The 21693-nt window shown below is 37.6% G+C and overlaps 1 protein-coding gene across 1 annotated transcript in view; it reads left to right on the top strand.

Annotated features, from left to right (window-relative positions):
• The window catches only part of TENM1 (teneurin transmembrane protein 1), an 899404-nt gene that overhangs the window by 320154 nt on the left and 557557 nt on the right, over positions 1 to 21693 (top strand). The gene's annotated exons all lie outside the window — the stretch shown is intronic.

The following is a 21693-nucleotide window of genomic DNA, read 5'->3' as shown; positions in this document are numbered from 1 at the left end:
TTACTTGTTCCAGATGCTTTAATGGTGCCCTAGTCACCCCTCCCCCCATTAATGTGTGTGCAAAGACTAAATAATTTTCTGTCACCTTACCAAGAGAACTAGGATATTTCTTTTTTAACATGAAGAGTTGTAGGGGGGAATGTGGGCTTTTTTTCCTTATTTATATTAATGAAATATTTATGTATAAAATCATGTTGGGAATGTGTATAACTGTATAGTAGACATAAGTTGCTACCTCTGCTTGTAAAAACCCAGTATCTCTTTTACATGAATAGTAGTAGTAAAAAAAAAATTATGATAAATGTTTTTCTAGTTTTTTGCATACTGACGAGTCCAAGTTTATACTTAAATTATTCTACTAATTCTTATTGTAAAGGGCTTCTTTATTGAAATGTGAATTTGAAATCCAGTGGCATTTTTAATATACCAGTAGATTATATATATATATATATATATAATTCATATATGAATAATTAGAATTCCAAATGGCCTTTCCAGTTTTCTTTTCACACCTCTCCTAAGGCCCATTTGAATTTTATGTAGGCTAAGAAATGAAACTGATTTCCTAGATGAGTGAAAGTTATCTTTCTGTAATTTTAACCTAATGCTAAAATTAAGCTGTTCACAATTTGACTATTTTAAATAACCCTGCCCAGACTTGAAACTCTTAGAGCAAATATTGTTTGGTATTTATGTAGGAAACCCTATCCAGAATATGTTTTTTTAAATTATTGATTATGTAGCATGAAGTAGAACAGTGATAGGCTTATTATTCTATAGATAAACTGTGGAATAATTCAATTTTTCTCTTCCTCCTCCCTACCAAGTCCCAGTCACTGAAGGCTGGCCACCCCCTTCATCCACTTCCCTCAAGATTATTTTAACCTCTCAAGTATTTTGCCAAAAATCTCTCTGTAGGCAAACTGAACACATATAGCAGGGTCAAATGTAGCACATCTTCAGCCTAGCTTCCCAAGGTCCTCAACCTCCCTGACAGAGGATACACAGAAGACATTGTTTTCACAGAGTAGATTCAGGTGTTACAAGAAGCTAAATTCCAGCACATCACTGTTTTCATATAGACAAGGTTTAATGAAACCTCTAGAAGGACCTTGAATGAATACCCAGATGAAATAGCCAGAGAGTAATACACAGATTAATATACAGATGAAAATCTATGTAATTCTGATACTGAGTTTGGTCTGAACACCATTATTACAAATTTATTCCAAGTAGAACATGAGCTCCATAATGGCGGGGATTTTTCTCTGTATTGTCCATTGATTTTTCACTAGTACCTGTAAAAATACTTGCTGCATTATATGGTTAATACATAATTTCTCAAAAAAAAAAACGTATTTTCTTACATTCTGGAGGAAGATTCAGAACTCCAGAATTTCCAGGATGTTTCATAGACTTCCGAAAAATTCTTAAAATTCAATTGTGTATGATTCTGGCACCCTTACATATAAGGAACAGTAGGCAGAGTGGGATATAATTTGAGGCAAGAAAGGCCCTTTGCAAACTAGCCCCTCAACCCATACACCCATAGCATGTTGTTGTTCAGTTACTAAGTCCTGCCCAACTCTTTGTGACCCCATGGACTGTACCACACCAGGCTTTCCTGTCCTCCACTATTTCCTGGAGTTTGCTCAGACTCATGTGCATTGAGTCAGTGATGCCATCCAACCATTTCATCCTCTGTTGCCCCCTTCTCCTACTGCCCTCAATCTTTCTCAACATCAAGGTCTTTTCTAACAAGTCAGCTCTTTGCATCAGGTGGCCAAAGTATTGGAGTTTTAGCTTCAGTATCAGTACTTCCAGTGAATATTCAGGGTTAATCTATTTTAGGGTTGACTGGTTGGATCTCCTTGCAGTCCAAGGGACTCTCAAGAGTCTTCTCCAGCACCATAGTTTAAAAGCATCAGTCATCCCTCAGTCTTCTTTATGATGCAACTCTCACATCCATATATGACTACTTTAAAACCATTGCTTTGACTATACGGACCTTTGTAGGCAAAATGATGTCTCTGCTTTTTAATATGCTGTCTAGGTTTGTCATTGCTTTTCTTCCAAGGAGCATCTTTAAATGTCATGGCTATAGTCACCGTTCACAGTGATTTTGGAGCCCAAGAAAATAAAATCTGCCACTGTCCCATTTTTCCCCATCTATTTGCCATGAAGTGATGGAACCATATGCCATGATCTTCATTTTTTGAATGTTGAGTTTTAAGCCAGCTTTCTCACTCTCCTTTTTCACCCTCATCAAGAGGCTCTTTAGTTTCTCTTCGCTTTCTGCCATTACGGTGGTGGCATCTGCATATCTGAGGTTATTGATATTTCTCCCAGCAATCTCAATTCCAGCTTGTGATTCATCCAGTCCAACAACTCACATGATGTGATTAATCCAGTCCAACATTTCACATGATGTACTCTGCATGTAAATTAAATAAGCAGGGTGACTCCTTTCCCAATTTTGAACTAGGCCATTGTTCCATGTCCAGTTCTAACTGTTGCTTCTTGACCCACATATGGCTTTCTCAAGAGACAGGTAAGGTAATCTTGTATTCCCATCTCTTTAATAATTTTCCACAGTTTGTTGTGATTCACATAGTCAAAGGCTTTACTGTAGTCAATGAGCAGAAATAAATGTTTTTCTGGAATTCTCTTGCTTTTTGTATGATCCAGTGGATGTTGGCAATTTGATTTGTGGTTCCTCTGCCTTTTCTAAATCCAGCTTGTACATCTGGAAGTTTTCATAATGCTGAAACCTAGCTTGAAGAATTTCACTTATGACATAGGCGCAGCAAATTTGCTATTCTTTGAATTTGCCATTTCCTTGCACAGACCATTGCCTTTAAACGTGATTCTCTCTGCTAGAAATGATCTTACCATGTTTTTAACTTTCCAGAGTCACATTCATCATTTTTTAAGATTTACCTCTTCTCTGAAGCCATTCTCAATCTTCCAAGCAGGAAGAATCCCTCACGTCCCTGGGACTCCACAGTCCTTTATGCGTAAATTTGTCATGGGACTTCCTCCTTGTCCTGTCATCATTTCCAGGCCAGCACTAGATTGTCAGCCGTTCAAGAGGAGAGGTCATGTCTTTCCCATTCTTTCTTATCTGACTGAATCCTATCATAGTGTATATCATACAGTAGGTGCTTAATAGATGCTTATTTTATAACTTATGAATTGAGTGTATGAAAACTAAAAGTGGGAGTGTTCTATTAAAAAATGATAGTATATAGTTTGGCATGAGTTTGCAGAAAGTAAGTGTACTAAATAAACCTGGCTTCATTTATCAGATTTGCTAGCATAGTGCTCTGCTCTGAGGAGTCTGTCTACAAAAAGGAACAGTTGAAAAAGAAAGAGAATAAGCAGATGGAGTTAAAGTTCTAGTCAAGGAGGCGACATCATAAAAGTAATGGATGCTGGGTATGAAGTCGGGGAGGCTCAGGGGCAAGTGGGTAGACAGAAGGAAGAGACCTACCTTAGAATCGTGTCTAGGATAAACCTTGGAACCAGTGAAAGAGCCAGTAACTATATAAAAAATGAATATTCACCAAGCAGCTTGTATGGGATCTTTTTTCCCCAAAAATGATGATTTGGGGATTGGATGGAGTCAACTGTTCAGGCATTGTGTCCACTCGTGTTACATCTGTCCATATATCATTAATGTCCTCGGGCAATTCTTATAGACTGATTCACCCACACATCTTTCCAAAATCTGTAGAATGAACACAATTGAAATTGTTTATATAGATTGAGCATTGTTTTTTAAGTGCCTGAAATGTTCATTTGCTTGTTTGGGTTAAATGTTTAGGGCAGCGTTAATAAGATATTGGGCCATAGAAGTTTCCAATTCAAAAGCACTAACATTATTGTTGCTGTTTGTATTTGCTTTCTAGCTTTAAGAGGTTTTTGGAAAACGCATTTTGTAGAAATTGCCTGCAGTGTTAGCACTAAATGATCACTAAAGAGAAGCATGCCTTTATCTAATTTCATACCTCCTTGATAAATTTAAAATAAAGAGAAACTTCCTCAACATTTAATCAAAATTTTTAGAGTATTTTGAGCTCAAAGCCATTCTCTGAATGCTGTGATACATGTTAAGTTCTGAATGTATATCACAGATTTAGGCTCAATCTATTTAGCCTGAAATGGTAATGTTACCTTGTAAACAGGAAATGCCCCAGTTTTGATCTGATTGTCTCCTCTGGCTGGGTGATAATGTGCTGAAGTAATACCCCAACACACATTTCCCAATGAATAATATTCTTCTCATTTTTGTAAATGTTGAATAATTTCAAAACTCTCCTCAAGGCAGCTGCTATGAGCTAGGGATCTGAACACAGGAGAGGCCAACGTTTTCTTTTATTTTTCTGCCTGTAGACCCAGATATTGTTTGTGTTGTCTGGAAGCATGGAATGTGCTCTAAAATATCACTGTTATTTTCAGTGAGTCAAAGTGACATGATGGTGATGAAGTGACTCCATAAGAATCAGTACAAAGTGAAATCATACTTCAAAAGAAGTTGTAAAAATACATTAACCTCTTATAAAAACAATGAATTAGTATATGCATAGTTTAAGGATCTCTTTTTCATACTGTCAGTGACAAAGGAAATGCCCATTTTCTCCCAGCAGCCATATCCCTCAAAGCGTTTTGGCTGCTGGCTGTGAAAATCCAGATGGAAAAAGCAGCAAGCTGAATGAAACCTAGAAGCAGAAAGTTCTAGCATGAGCCACATGCACATTGTACCAATGAGGAAAGGTAGGCTGTGCATTCGAATGTGCTACTTAGAATTTCATATGCTATGTAAGGTGATTAGGACTCGGTCTTAAAACTGTTCGAAGTTGGCCTTGCCACTTGCTATCTATGTGGTCTTGGACAATTTCCATATACTCTCTTTGAGCTTCAGTTGCTTTGTTTGGAAGATAAGGATAATAATAACTTTTCTCACAGAACATACTGTGAGAAATAAAATAATGTGTCTTAGGGCCTGTTGTGTTGAAGATGTTAAATTCATATCTGGATGTGATATTGGGTGGCCTCTGTCTGTGGCCTCTCAAAGCAAGATCTCAATTCCCTGACCAGTAATTGAAGCCAGGCCATGGCAGTGAGAGGGCCGGATCCTAGCCACTAGACCATGATTACCAGTGGCTGGTGACAAGGCCCTGGCACATCTACTTTGGAAAAAGGAATTTAAACAAAGAGATGGAAAGTGGTGAAACAAGTAAAGTGTTTACTCTGAGGGAAAAAGCACACATAGGTGGGCTCAGACAGAGTCGTGCCTTTGTGGTAGATTGAATCACTTACATAGAGGCAGTTCTTCTGGGTTGCCTCTGACCAGTCATCTTGCTTTGCCTGCATTGAGTCCGTTATTAGGTGTCACTCAGGGCCCTCCCCTGTGTGCACCAGCATCTTTTAGCCAAGATGAATTTTCCTGCAAGGGTCTTTAGGAAATCGACCTAACATAGTAGGTCTGGCACCCCATCCCTTCTCTGACCCCTGAGGATCCTTTCTGCACATGTGTAGTTTGGGAAGTCTCCTTGACCTCAGGAATGAGAAATCTGATCTCTTTATCTTTTATCTCCTTGCTCCTATCATTATCTTTGTCCTGGAGTTTCTGTCCACAGGAGACAGATTCCAGCTACTCAGCCTGAGGCCCATCTATCTCCTGCCTCAGATGTACTTTCTTCCCCAATATGTAAACCAAAAAAAGAAAACAAAACAAAACAAAAATTACTGCATGTCCCTACATAGCTTGCATTCCATCTGCTTGTGCCCTAGGACTGGAGAATGTGTGCTTTGAAATCAGAATTACTAGTCTAAGTGCTTAAGTCTGAAACCTTGTACTTTATCAGCTACAAATGAATTTCCTCATAAATCAGGTAGTTTCCCAATTTCCACAGCAAATAGAGAATGCCTTTTCTTTCTAAATAAAAGGTTGTACAGGTAGGATTGTAATATAAACACAACTCTCAAAAATAATTCTATTAGTTCAGCTGAACTGTACTTCAGAATGAGGTCAAGACTGGCTCTGATTACTAGAGTATTTGACTACTGTGCAACTGTTTCTGTGTAATAACCCATTCTACCATTGAATATATATATGCGATGCTGCTAAAGAGCCCTTGCAGAAATTAGTGGTAAACAAAGGGGACATTATAACCTCCCATTAGTGAGAGGTAGCTTTTGAGTGTTGTTTAAAGAGTAGGGCTGCATCTGCACTGAATTAATCATATCTTCTCTTCTAGTCTTCTTTGCAACAAAGAACATGCATTTGGACAGAATAGTTAGTCAGGATTATGTGAGAAATCTATAGCTATAGAATAAAACAAAGACAACTAACCTGTTAAGGTGGGAATGGCAAATGTGTGTCACTAGTATTGAGTCCACCTGATTGGTCATAGTACTTTGTTGTTGAGCCCAGATTGGCCCATGAATCTTTCCTGCCACATTAGGATCAAACCTAATTTGTTGATCATTTTTACATGTATGTAACAATCAAAGCATTCAGGAAGTTTAAAATCCAGATTTGAAACCCGTCTGATTTTACCAGAGTGAAGGAAAAATGGAAGGCAAATCAGGAGAAATTCACCTGCCATTTCCTTCACTCATGGCAGTTTGTGAACACAGATGGGTTTTTCAGTCTTATCAGTTGTTACTTTGTTTCATTGTTCCCAGTGTTCAACTGAGAATTTTAAGTTGGGCGAACAAAAGGTTCTTTTCTTCTCCATTTTCTAGAGCCTTGCTTACTAAGTTATAATTAATATATAATAAATTGTACATATTTATAGTATAAAATTTGGCAAATTTTGACCCATGAAAACATCACAATCATCATAATGAATGTATCAATAACCTCTCAAAGCTTTCTCTTGCCACTCTGTAATGCTTTTCTGTCTACCACTCCCAACCATCTCCACTCCAGGCAACCTGGGATTCGCTTTCTGTCACTATAGATTAGTTTGCATTTTGTAGAGCTTTGCATAAATGAAAGCATACAGTATGTAGACCTTTTGACCCTTAAAAAACTCAGCATATTTTTATATTTATCCATGTTTTTATATGTATCAATAGTTTATTCCTTTTTATGACTCAGTAGAAGTTCCAATACTTTGGCCAGTTGATGTGAAGAGCTGACTCATTGAAAAGACCCTGATGCTGGGAGAGATTGAAGGCAAAAGGAGAAGGGGGCAGCAGAGGATGAGATGGTTAAATAGCATCACCAACTCAATGGACATGAATTTGAACAAACTCCGGGTAATAGCAGAGGACAGAGGAACTTGGCTACAGTCCATGGGATTGAAAATATTAAGACACTACTTAGCAACTGAAAAACAACAGTAGTCCACTGTATTAATGTAGGAGAGTATGCAGTTATGCATCTGTTGATGGCTATTTGAACTATTTCTAACTTTTGACTATTACAAATAAAAATGCTGTGAGCATTTGTGTACATGTCTTTGTATGAATACATGATTTCATTTCTATTGGATAAATAGTTATCTAAGAGTATGTATAACTTTATAAGACATGGGGGCTTCCCTGGTGGCTCAACTGGTCAAGAAACTGCCTGCAATGTGGAAGACCTGGATTTGATCCCTGGGTTGGGAAGATCCCCTGGAGAAGGGAACTGCTACCCACTCCTGTATTCTGGCCTGGAGAATTCCATGGATAGTCCATGGGATCACAGAGTCAGACATGATTGAGTGACTTTCACTTCACTTCACACCTATGAATACTTAATAGCAAGATGCAAAAGAAGAAAACTGTTACCAGGCACTGACCACACCCCTTAACAAATTTCAATAATAGATATAGGACTATAGAACTCTTTTTGAGTACCCTACTCAGTGTCCATGAATACTGGAGTGTTTCAAATACTGGAGTATCCCTGTTTCAAAGTCGTTTCCTTTAATCATTTCAGATGGTTCTTTCTCCAGTCTCAGGTGGTTTCCTCGCATCCATGTGCTGTTCTGGACTCTGGGGACAACTGCATATCTCTAGAATTCTCTTTTCTTTGCAGCTCTCTCCTATTTGGTACTCAGTACAGCCAACTCTAGTTGTTGGCTTTTCCAGACTACCAGGTGTGTCTCCTCAACTCATAGAAATTGCCAGGCTCCCCCTACACTCTTCCTCCCTGTGCTAAGATCTGGAAACTCTGCAGGCAGTAAGCTGGAGCATTCATAGGGCTCATGCCATTTGTTTCCCATATCTCAGGGATCACTTTCCTTTGTTGCCCAATGTCTGAAAACCAGTGTTTCATATATTTTGTCTGCTTTGTGCTGCTGTTTCAGGCATGAGAATACATTTGGTCCCTGTCACCCTATCTTGCCTGGAAGTAGAATTCTGCTCCAGAATTGTTCTCTAAACAGAATTCAAATTTGGAAGTTCCTAATGAGCATTCTAAAAGTTCTTTCCACAACTTTTGCCCATTTGGAAAGCTACTTCTATCTCTGAAAAGAAAAAAAAAAAAGTCCTCTGAGTTCATGAAAACAGTCTCTCAGAGGAGCCACCTGCATACTCCAGGATGCTCTATAAACTTGCCAAGGTGGTCATTTGCATATGGTATATAGGACTGAACTGATAAGTAAGAGCAGAAGAAGTTTTGACTCAACTGAAAGATCATCTTCTACCAGGGCTTTGTGGCTAGTTTGATCAAAGACTTCCCAGTTCTACACCCTAGGGTATATTTTGAAGAATTTTTTAGGAATTCATTTTCCAATTCTTTAAGCTAAAAATAATAGTGAGGACAACTTTCTTTGTGAGACTATTTCAATCAGAAGTCAATACAGAGAACTTGTTCCCCATTAGCTTAACATTGCTATAAATTGTTTTGTTTTGTTTTTCCTAAATCCATGGCCAATGGGTTGCTGTCCTTCTCTTTTTGCCAAATTTCTGGAGCACTGGTTATTTGAAATTCATAGCTGTATACCAAAATATCAATTTTTAAATTTGCAGTGGTCAGCCTTGTTTTATGTTAAACAAAACCAATTCATATGTGTCAGAATTTTATTAAACAATTTAACCTTTTCAAGACTGCTTTTATATTAACTACTGACTTTAAAATATTGTTATTTTCTTATCACTCCTTGTCTAGAGTTATTCTAAGGCCTGAAGGGATGGCAATACTACCTTTTATTTATATGGCCCTTCATGGACCATGGGCTTCCCTTGTGGCTCAGCTGGTAAAGCATCTACCTGCAATGTGGGAGATCTGGGTTCGATCCCTATGTTGGAAAAGTCCCCGGGAGAAGGGAAAGGCTACCCACTCTAGTATTCTGGCCTGGAGAATTCCATGAACTGTATAGTCCATGGGGTCTCAAAGAGTTGGACATGACTGAGCGACTTTCACTCATAGATCATACAACACTTTGCAGAAGTTATCTCATTTGATGTTGGGAGATGCTAAAAATTTAGGAAACATTAGGGTCTGGAGGTCTAATTCAGCAGGTAATGCAGACAATATGCATACAGAGAAAGAATATAAAAGTCATGTAGTAAAGATTAGAAATGCTCTAAGGAAGGGTATAAGATTATTGGCAGGAGGGAGAAAGTTGGAGAATACTTTGTGAAGGTACTGACCCAAGCCAGATATTAGAAATTAAACAGGTGAAAAATCAGAGGGACATAGTCTAGGTGGTTGACACAAGATGTCCAAAGATACTGAGGCAAAAATAAATAGGTAGTCTTTGAAAGATGGTGATAAGAATCCCTTAATGGAGCAGAATGCCATTTACTCAGTAGTTCTTTGGGGACAGTGACTCTAGTACACAGTTTTCTCTTGATATCTTCACTCAATCATCACAAAATAAATGCTTACAGATTAGAGTAGAATGTTACAGAGGTCGCATTGTTTGCCTTTAAGAGTATAAGCAGCAAGGGAAAAACAACAAATAACACACAAGAGGATTCCCATAAGGATAACAGCTGATCTTTCAATAGAAACTCTTCAGGCCAGAAGGGATTGGCAGGACATACTTAAAGTGAAGAAAGAAAAAAACCTACAGCCCAGATTACTGTACCCAGCAAGGATCTCATTCAAATATGAAGGAGAAATCAAAAGCTTTACAGACAAGCAAAAGCTCAGAGAATTCAGCACCACCAAACCAGCTCTCCAACAAATGTTAAAGGATCTTCTCTAGACAGGAAACACGGAAAGGGTGTATAAACTTGAACCCAAAACAACAAAGTAAATGCTAACGGGATCATACTTATCAATAATTACCTTAGATGTAAATGGGTTGAATGCCCCAACCAAAAGACAAAGACTGGCTGAATGGATACAAAAACAAGACCCCTATATATGTTGTTTACAAAAGACCCGCCTCGAAACAAGGGACACATACAGACTGAAAGTGAAGGGCTGGAAAAAGATATTCCATGCAAATAGAGACCAAAAGAAAGAAGGAGTAGCAATACTCATATCAGATAAAACAGACTTTAAAACAAAGGCTGTGAAAAGAGACAAAGAAGGCCACTACATAATGATCAAAGGGTCAATCCAAGAAGAAGATATAACAATTATAAATATATATGCACCCAACATAGGAGCACTGCTATATGTTAGACAAATGCTAACAAGTATGAAAGGGGAAATTAACAAAAACACAATAATAGTGGGAGACTTTAATACCCCACTCACACCTATGGATAGATCAACTAAACAGAAAATTAACAAGGAAACACAAACTAAATGATACAATAGACCAGTTAGACCTAATTGATATCTATAGGACATTTTACCCCAAAACAATGAATTTCACCTTTTTCTCAAGTGCGCATGGAACCTTCTCCAGGATATATCACATCTTGGGCCATAAATCTAGCCTTGTTAATTCAAAAAAAATTGAAATCATTCCAGGCATCTTTTCTGACCACAATGCAGTAAGATTAGATGTCAATTACAGGAGAAAAACTATTAAAAATTCCAGCATATGGAGGCTGAACAACTGGCTGCTGAATAACCAACAAATCACAGAAGAAATCAAAAAAGAAATCAAAATATGCATAGAAATGAATGAAAATGAAACCAGAACAACCTAAAACCTATGCTGCTGCTGCTGCTAAGTCGTGTCAATTGTGTCTGACTCTGTGTGACCCCATAGACAACAGCCCACCAGGCTCCCCCATCACTGGGATTCTCCAGGCAAGAATACTGGAGTGGATTGCCATTTCCTTCTCCAGTGAATGAAAGTGAAGAGTGAAAGTGAAGTTACTAAGTCGTGTCCGACTCTTTGTGACCCCATGGACTGTAGCCTACCAGGCTCCTCCATCCATAGGATTTCCCAGGCAAGAGTACTGGGACACTGTAAAAGCAGTGCTAAGGGGAAGGTTCATAGCAATACAGGCTTACCTCAAGAAACAAGAAAAAAGTCAAATAAATAACCTAACTCTACACATAAAGCAACTTGGAAAGGAAGAAATGAAGAACCCCAGGGTTAGTAGAAGGAAAGAAATCTTAAAAATCAGGGCAGAAATAAATGCAAAAGAAACAAAAGAGATCATAGCAAAAACCAACAAAGCCAAAAGCTGGCTCTTTGAGAAGATAAATAAAATTGACAAACCATTAGCCCGACTCATCAAGAAACAAGGGGAGAAAAATCAAATCAATAAAATTAGAAATGAAAATGGAGAGATCACAACAGACAACACAGAAATACAAAGGATCATAAGAGACTATTATCAGCAACTATATGCAAATAAAATGGACAACTTGGAAGAAATGGACAAATTCTTAGAAAAGTACAACTTTCCAAAACTGAATCAGAAGAAATAGAAAATCTTAACAGAGCCATCACAAGCATGGAAATTGAAACTAATCTGAAATCTTCCAGCAAACAAAAGCCCAGGTCCAGACGGCTTCACAGCTGAATTCTACCAAAAATTTAGAGAAGAGCTAACAACTATGCTACTCAAACTCTTCCAGAAAATTGCAGAGGAAGGTAAACTTCCAAACTCATTCTATGAGGCCACCATCACCCTAATACCAAAACCTACAAAGATGCCACAAAAAAAGAAAACTACAGGCCGATATCACTGATGAACATAGATGCAAAAATCCTTAACAAAATTCTAGCAAACAGAATCCAACGACACATTAAAAAGATCATACATCATGACCAAGTGGGCTTTATCCCAGGGATGCAAGGATTTTTCAATATCCACATATCAATCAATGTAATATACCACATTAACAAATTGAAACATAAAAACCATATGATTATCTCAGTAGATGCAGAGAAAGCCTTTGACAAAATTCAACATCCATTTATGATTAAAAACCCTCCAGAAAGCAGGAATAGAAGGAACATATCTCCACATAATAAAAGCTATATAAAGCAATGGCACCCCACGAAAATCCCATGGACAGAGGAGCCTGGTAGGCTGCAGTCCATGGGGTCATGAAGAGTCGGATATGACTGAGTGACTTCACTTTCACTTTTCACTTTCATGCATTGCAGAAGGAAATGGCAACCCACTCCAGTGTTCTTGCCTGGAGAATCCCAGGGATGGGAGCCTGGTGGGCTGCTGTCTATGGGGTTGCACAGAGTTGGACATGACTGAAGTGACTTAGCAGCAGCAGCAGCATGACAAACCCACAGCAAACATTATCCTCAATGGTGAAAAATTGAAAGCATTTCCCCTAAAGTCAGGAACAAGACAAGGGTGCCCACTCTTACCACTACTATTCAACATAGTTTTGGAAGTTTTGGCCACAGCAGTCAGAGCAGAAAGAGAAATAAAAGGAATCCAAACTGGAAAAGAAGAAGTAAAACTCTCACTGTTTGCAGATGACATGATCCTCTACATAGAAATCCCTAAAGACTCCACCATAAAATTACTAGAGCTAATTAATGAATATAGTAAAGTTGCAGGATATAAAATCAACACACAGAAATCCCTTGCATTCCTATACACTAATAATGAGAAAATAGAAAGAGAAATTAAGGAAACAATTCCATTCACCATTGCAACGAAAAGAATAAAATACTTAGGAATATATCTACCTAAAGAAACTAAAGACCTATATATAGAAAACTATAAAACACTGATGAAAGAAATCAAAGAGGACACTAATAGATGGAGAAATATACCATGTTCATGGATTGGAAGAATCAATATGGTGAAAATGAGTATACTACCCAAAGCAATCTATAGATTCAATGCAATCCCTATCAAGCTACCAGTGGTATTTTTCACAGAACTAGAACAAATAATTTCACAATTTGCATGAAAATACAAAAAACCTCGAATAGCCAAAGCAATCTTGAGAAAGAAGAATGGACCTGGAGGAATCAACCTGCCTGACTTCAGGCTCTACTACAAAGCCACAGTCATCAAGACAGTATGGTACTGGCACAGAGACAGAAATATAGATCAATGGAACAAAATAGAAAGCCCAGAGATAAACCTACGCACCTATGGACACCTTATCTTTGGCAAAGGAGGCAAGAATATACAATGTAGAAAAGACAATCTCCTTAACAAGTGGTGCTGGGAAAACTGGTCAACCACTTGTAAAAGAATGAAACTAGAACACTTTCTAACACCATATACAAAAATAAACTCAAAATGGACTAAAGAGCTAAACATTAGACCAGAAACTATAAAACTCCTAGAGGAAAACATAGGCAAAACACTCTCTGACATAAATCAAAGCAGGATCCTCTCTCTATGACCCACCTCCCAGAATATTGGAAATAAAAGCAAAAATAAACAAATAGGACCTAACTAAACTTAAAAGTTTCTGCACAACAAAGGAAACTATAAGCAAGGTGAAAAGACAGCCTTCAGAATGGGAGAAAATAATAGCAAACGAAGCAATGGACAAAGAATTAATCTCAAAAATATACAAGCAACTCCTGCAGCTCAATTCCAGAAAAATAAACGACCCAATCAAAAAATGGGCCAAAAAACTGAACAGACATTTCTCCAAAGAAGACATACAGATGGCTCACAAACACATGAAAAAATGCTCAACATCACTCATTATCAGAGAAATGCAAATCAAAACCACAATGAGGCACCATTTCAGGCCAGTCAGAATGGCTGCTATCCAAAAGTCTACAATCAATGAATGCTGGAGAGGGTGTGGAGAAAAGGGAACCTTCTTACATTGTTGGTGGGAATGCAAACTAATACAGCCACTATGGAGAACAGTGTGGAGATTCCTTAAAAAACTTCAAATAGAACTGCCTTATGACCCAGCAATCCCACTGCTGGGCATACACACTGAGGAAACCAGAACTGAAAGAGACACGTGTACCCCAATGTTCATCGCAGCACTGTTTATAATAGCCAGGACATGGAAGCAACCTAGATGTCCATCAGCAGATGAATGGATAAGAAAGCTGTGGTACATGTACACAATGGAATATTACTCAGCCATTATAAAGAATACATTTGAATCAGTTCTAACAAAGTGGATGAAACTGGAGCTGATTATACGGAGTGAAGTAAGCCAGAAAGAAAAACACCAATGCAGTATACTAACGTATATATATGGAATTTAGAAAGATGGTAACAATAACCCTGTATATGAGACAGCAAAAGAGATTCAGATGTGTAGAACAGTCTTTGGGACTCTGTGGGAGAGGATGAGGGTGGGATGATTTGGGAGAATGGCATTGAAACACGTATATTATCATATGTGAAATGAATCACCAGTCCATGTTTGATACATGAGACAGGGTGCTCAGGGCTGGTGCACTGGGATGACCCAGAGGGATGGGATGGAGAGGGAAGTGGGAGGGGGGTTCAGGATGGGTAACACATGTACACCTGTGGCAGATCCATGACGATGTATGGCAAAACCAATACAATATTGCAAACTAATTAGCCTCCATTTAAAATAAAAAAAAAGAGTAGGTGTTTGAAGCATTTGCAGTTGTTTTAAGCAGTCATTTAACTCTTTAGCTCACTGTTCTCACTTCTCAACATGGTATTGTGCTGCAAATTAATGCAGTTTGATACACACACACACAGGCATACATACAAAATACACACAATAAACAAACAGCTTCACATCCTTAGTGAACATAATGAAAATACAAAAGTATACATGGAAGACCACAATGGTCAATAGGGATCCAGGCTCCAAAGTGATATGAATAGCCAGAAAATTGGATCAGCATAGGTAAGAAATGAGAAATTTTTAGGGCCATTGAGCACCATGCATTTTCAGTGTTCAGTAGCCCTGAAAATTTCTCATTTAGGCCAGGAAGTCTCTGTCTCATTTGAAATGTTGAAATAAAGGGAACCTGCATAGGTTCTCATTGATCTAAACTTCTGTTGAAGTCCAGGACCTCCCACCATCATTTCTAATCCCTGAATCTTTTTCTAGACTCTTGTCATGAAGGCTGTAAAACAGGCCTTTTTGTTGTGGTAACTGAATTAGTTTCAGAGAAAATTTTCCCATTTTATGTGAGTACAGTCTAAGCTGGACCCTGCAGTAAGATGAATATTTATTCAAGGAAGTAAACAGAAATTGTTTATTCCCACATCATATTTCCTTCCTTTTTAGGTTCCTGAAGGATATTTTCATGTCGATCTAAACAAGATTGAAGTCCCTTTTGATTTCTTCCAAGTTTCTACCTCACATCATCATCTTCCTACCTCATCTCCAAGAATTATACTATAATTCTGTGTCCTTCTCTGGTTTGGACCATGTTTACAGATTCACAACTCGCTATACTTTGGAGTGCATCCTTTCTAACATTAACATGGTCTTTTAACTGTATTCTGGGATGGCTCCAGTGAGCCAATATCAGTCACAAAGCATGAATGTTTATATTTTAGGCTTTTAATTCTGCCCAGGTTTTTTGCCTTATTTTTCACTATACTGACAAGATGGAGAAATCTTGAAAATTAAATAAGGCAAAATTGGTAGGTCCTGAGTACCGAGATAATGAGTGCATTTGGAGCTGTGAGGTGGGGAGACTAGGCTTCAGGAAGCTGAGTTATTTAAGTCCTCTGATATCCCCAGTCTCCAGACTTGCATGTGGGAGCATTCCATCTATTACTCCTGTGCCCTAGAAAAGGCTGATGAGGCCTGAGCAGAAAAATAAAGGTCAGTTCTGGGTGGTGTACCTTTATTACTCTGTTGTCATTTGGACCTTTAAAAAGGCTCTCTGTGAAAATTGCCAAAGGACATGAAATGGTCCTGTTAACTCACTCTGTTCAGGGCCTAGTGTAGTACTGTGGATTTGATAAAGCTTTTTCACAATGTAAGAGAAGAAGACGTTAAATTGGGCTAATTTTCGAAGACTAGGAGAAAGCAGAGAAGTCTATTTTGTTTTGTTTTCGACTTGAAATTGAGTGGGTGTTCAGCAGAACTGTGTGTAAGTAAACTTACATGAACTGATTTGTTTGACAATTTGATATCATTTTCCTTTCAAAGTCCTGAAACTGAGAAATATAAAATGGTACCCAGTTGTGAAAATTATTTGCCTTCTGTCTGGTGTTGCTCCTTTCTACCTTCTTCTCTCCCTCCCCATCTTTCTCCCTCCCTTCCTTCTGCCTTCCTTCCTTCTTCCCTTTCTCCCTCTTTTTTTTCTATCCTTCCTTCCCTTCTTCATATTTCTTTCTGAAGACTGTAATAACTCATTGAAAATTTCCCTAGAGCCAATAATGAATTATTAGTGGCTGTGCAGTATTTTTTAATTGTGTGAATTTTTATTCACTGTGCCATAGAGTGATGATGGTTTAGTCACTAAATCGTGTCCACTCTTATGACCCCCATGGACTGTAGCCCGCCAGGCTCCTTTGTCCATGGGATTTCCAATGCATTGCCATATAATAATTTTTGTAATAGCGGCATTCATAAACTGATGATTTCATGTTTCATGAGGAACTATTTACTAAATTGATTTTTACATGATATAGTTTATGTACTCTGTTTATCAATAATCTTACAATTCACAATGAATACCTAGGCTGTATCAATACTTTAACATAGTAAGACTTGTAATCATGACAAGATCTTATTTAGCTAATGTGACTGATTATCCTTCACAGTAGAAATAGGAATAGTACCTTGACCCATAAAACCACTAATACTTTTCCCTTTTGAAAATATTAACCATTTCACATTTTGCACTAACAGCCTTAAGTTATAGTTAACAAATTTTATTACCAGAGAGTTTACCTAGAGATTTATTTCTAGTTGGACCTGAACATTTTGCAAATGAGGAAACTGAGGCCCCAAGATATTAACTGACTTATCTAAAAATCACATGGCTAATTAATAGCACCTATCTTTGCATATAGTCCATAAGGCTTGTTATGAATTACAGTAATTAAGGATAATAATTTTATGACCTCTCTCTCTCTTTCTTATTTTGGAAGTAGAGTAAATTCTTTGGAAGCTATATTCCAAATCACTCAGGTCATGGCTAAGATTTATCACGCTTTTTGACTTCCAATGATTTATTTGGAGTGTGATGTCCTAAAGGTCCATTTTTAGAGGAAGGGTGGATAAGTAGAATTGAAAGAAAAATAAAGTCTTGAGCTTATCAGAAACTCAGAAATGGCATTTCTAGAAAAATGCTGATATAAATAACCATTACTTTCTCTTTCAAGTTTTGATAAATGACTTCTTCAGGCTGAACACCTGAAGATCAATCCCTAGATTCATAAAGAATATATAGTAGTTCATTTTATTCAGTACGTTGTAGAATTTTTTAAAAAAAATATTAACTCATTAGCATTAATAGAGGCCTATAGTGATTCTGCAAGGAGATCCAACCAGTCCATTCTAAAAGAGATCAGTCCTGGGTGTTCTTTGGAAGGAATGATGCTAAAGCTGAAGCTCCAGTACTTTGGCCACCTCATGCGAAGAGTTAACTCATTGGAAAAGACTCTGATGCTGAGGGGAATTGGGCACAGGAGAAGAAGGGGATGACAGAGGATGAGATGGCTGGATGGCATCACCGACTCAATGGATGTGAGTTTGAATGAACTCTGGTGGCATGCTGCAATTCATGGGGTTGCAAAGAGTCGGACACGACTGAGCGACTAAACTGAACTGATAGTGATTCTTCCTGCCAGATCCACTCAACTTAGTCTCATGATTCCCAGCTACAGAATGTTCCCTTAGCTGCTGAAAGCTCATCACTGATCAGTTTCATCTTTATTTTCCCCTCTAAAACTGACTTTCGACTCTATGTTCCTTATGAAAAAAATGTTGCCAAGAGGATCAATGACAAATCATGAGTCACTTAGCCTTGAGTGCCTCTTAGCTTATAAATGAGCAAAACAGCATTTTGAATACCTTTCTGTTCATTATTACATGTACTTTCTACCATTAGGAGGAAAAAAGCTGAGCCTCCTTCTGGCTCAGAGACCCTTGGCTCCACTTGTGAAAACTAAGGAGTTCTTCAGTCCCCTAACTCTCTTTCTATCTTATGGTCTTATCGTTGTTGTTTAGTCCCTAAGTCATGTCCAACTCTTTTGCAACCCCATGGACTACAGCCTACTAGCCTCCTCTGTCCATTGGTTTTTCCAGAGTACTGAATGGGTTACCATTTCCTCCTCCAGGGAATCTTTCCAACCCGGGGATTGAACCCATGTCTCCTGCTTGACAGGTGGATTCTTTACCACTGAGCCACCTGGGAAGCCCATCTTATGGAATACAATGCACTGAAAAAAACAAGTATAGAGGTATAACTGAAGTAACAATAAACTACACAAACGTAAAGCGTACAATATGATAAACTTTGGTATGCATACACATGTGTAACTATTGCCACAGTCAAGATGGCAGATGTTTAGATATCCCAAAGGTATCTTTGTGCCCCTTTGTTCTCTATTTCTCCCTTACTTTCTTCCCCTAGACATAACCACTGATTGGCTTTCTATCACTGCAGGTAGGTTTGCATTTATAGAATTTTATTTAAATGGAAACATGCAGTATATACACCTTCTGTTGGTCTTTTTTTTTTTTCACTCACCATAATTATTTTGAGGTCCATGCATCATATTATATATCAAATGTTCTTTTTTTGACTGAGTAGTATTCCACAGTATGCACATACCACAGATGATTCATCCTATTAGCTCTTCATGGACACTTGGGTTGTTTCTAATTTTTAGCTGTTACTGAGTAAAGTTTCTGAACAACCTCATACAGATATTTGTGTGGACAGTAATTTTTATTTCTTTGTGATAAATGTCCCAAAGTACCTTGTTCTCCTGTTAAATTTAGCTTTTCCTCTTTAGGAAGCTGCCAGATTATTTTCCAAAGTGATTATACCATTTGACTTTCTTACCAGCAGTGTATGTAGTTTCTCCACAGCTGATGTGGTCAGAAGTTTTTAACCATTCTGGTAAGTCTGTAGTGGTATCTCATTATAGTTTTAGTTTGTACTTTCCTAATAACTAATGATGTTGAGCATCTTTTCATTTGTTTGTTCCTTCCTATCTTTTTCTGTGAAGCATCTCTTTGAATCTTGCCCATTTAAAAAACTGATTTCAACTCTTTTTTTAATCTGTTCAGATTTGTCTCCTGCAAGGCTGCAAAATAGTTTTCCCTTTCAATCAGAATTAAATGCATGTTCATGAGGCCTACATACATCATTCACTTGGGATCATCTTTGTCTGTTTACTCCTGAAATGTAGTTTCTCATGTTGCCAGTCTATCCATTTACATCTTAGATATTCTAAGATTGTACTTACATTTCTCTTGTGGCTAGCTTTTTGGTAAGAATAGATCTATACTAAATCCAATTGAACTTTATCTTCTCTTGGGAAAAAGTAGTATTTTAGTAACAAGGTTATATGTGCAAGGCTAAAAACATCCACTTATGGTACCTTGTAAGTGCTTTTATAGAAAGTACATCCTATGGGAATTTTGAATACCACCAAGACATTTGTGTTTTTAAGGAAATAATTTACAATGGTAACATTGATTTCAAGAAAGGGAAGTGAGGCTGTTCAATGAATATCACTTTTGTAAATAAGTGAAACTTTTCCTTTTCTTTCTTTACTTATTTAAACTTTTTTCTTTATCATCAGAAAACAAGCAACTGATAGCTTACTTGGATTGTTACTTTTGAAAGTTACATATTGGTAAGGAAGTATACTTTTATCTGACTGTGTTTAAGGGAATGTGGTGTTTAGTCTTTGCATTCAAATCATTGTTCCAATAGAAATCTTACATAATTTTTTATCATATTATACCACATTTCCTTAGACGGGAACAAATCCATGTTCAAGTTTCTTTTTGAATGGTGGGAAAATCCCTTTAACAAAGAGGGATTCTGCTTACATCCATCAGTCGTTATTTTAAAAGAACTTTTCTATTATTTTATATTCTGAAGTGACAAATTAGCTGTCTATTTTTATTTGCTCATCCTTTTCCAATGAATGTCTTTAATATGACTCAGATGTGTATATTAAAATCTTTGGAAAGTCACATCTCATACATCATTGTATGAGTGAAAATAAATGCAGGTTTGTGCTTTTAAAAGTAAATTCCCTAATTAGTGCCCTTAATCTATGCAAATAGATGGGAGGGGGCACTTCAGAGTAATTCAGTTCAATAACTTTCTTGCTGGTGTCTAAATAGAATTTGAGTTGTTGCAAAATCTTTGGTAATGCCACAGTAAGATTGCTCTCTGACTTCTCTCATTTTCCTAGCTCCCACTGATTTATAAGAAAACTGTAGGGAAGAAGTTTTCAAAGTATGGTCCTTGGACAAATAGCATAAGCCTTAACCTACGAACTTGTGAGAAATGCAGATCCTTTAGCTCTACCACAGACCAGCTGAATAAGACATTGAAACAGGGTGGGGGAGGGCAGGCACAGCAACCTGTTTCGTGACAAACCTTCCAGGTGATTCTGAAGCATGCAGAAGTTTGGGAAACACTAATCTAGGGGAAGGAAGGAAGTTGTGAATGCAGGCCTAGATAAACTTCCTTTTCTACAGTTCCAAGCTGACAGGTTCATGACAAGGTTGCTGCAGCAACAACTACACAGGATTGGATAGCTTTGTGAAATTAAGAGGCATGAATACAAACTGATCACAATGTTCTAGATCACTAAAATTTATATTGGGAAAGATGGATTTTTACTTTTAGCCTTATGTCGAGGAAAAGCCCAGTTTCATAAGGTTTTGTGTGTGATGTGGAAACCATGCCTATTTTTTTAAACATCACTCCTTTGGAATTTAGAAAATTTTGGAAGAAAAACAGAATTACTCTTAAAGACAGTCATCACAAAAATCATAAGCAACATCCTCAACAGTGATGAATAACCCTGAAAAAATTTATAATTGACTTTCCCTAATACAATATAGTAGTTTTATTTGCCTGCAACATGTTTCACAGAACACCGTGCTGGGCACCTAATGGCTATTGAATAAGCATTAAGATTTGATTTGTTAAACCCTCATTTGACAATTACATGTCACACAAAAATACAGACATTTAAAAACCCTGTTTGTATTCTGTACTCATCTTTCTAGAAGAGTTAGTTTAAATTGGTCTAAATATGGTCAGTCTAAATTCTAGCACTTTCTGTATTCAAAGAATTAAATTCATTTTAGGGTTTGCATTTTATTGATATGTGCTAAGGATTAGATGCACTCAGTTAAGCTTCTTCCCGGCCAAATGACATACCCTGTCTCTGATGTCAGTCTGAGAAAATCTTATATAGTGTACAACATCCCCGGATTACCTT

The sequence above is a fragment of the Ovis canadensis genome, chromosome X (assembly GCF_042477335.2).
Source record: "Ovis canadensis isolate MfBH-ARS-UI-01 breed Bighorn chromosome X, ARS-UI_OviCan_v2, whole genome shotgun sequence".
Classification (NCBI taxonomy): Eukaryota; Metazoa; Chordata; class Mammalia; order Artiodactyla; family Bovidae; genus Ovis; species Ovis canadensis.
This window is presented reverse-complemented; position numbering and strand designations above follow the sequence as displayed.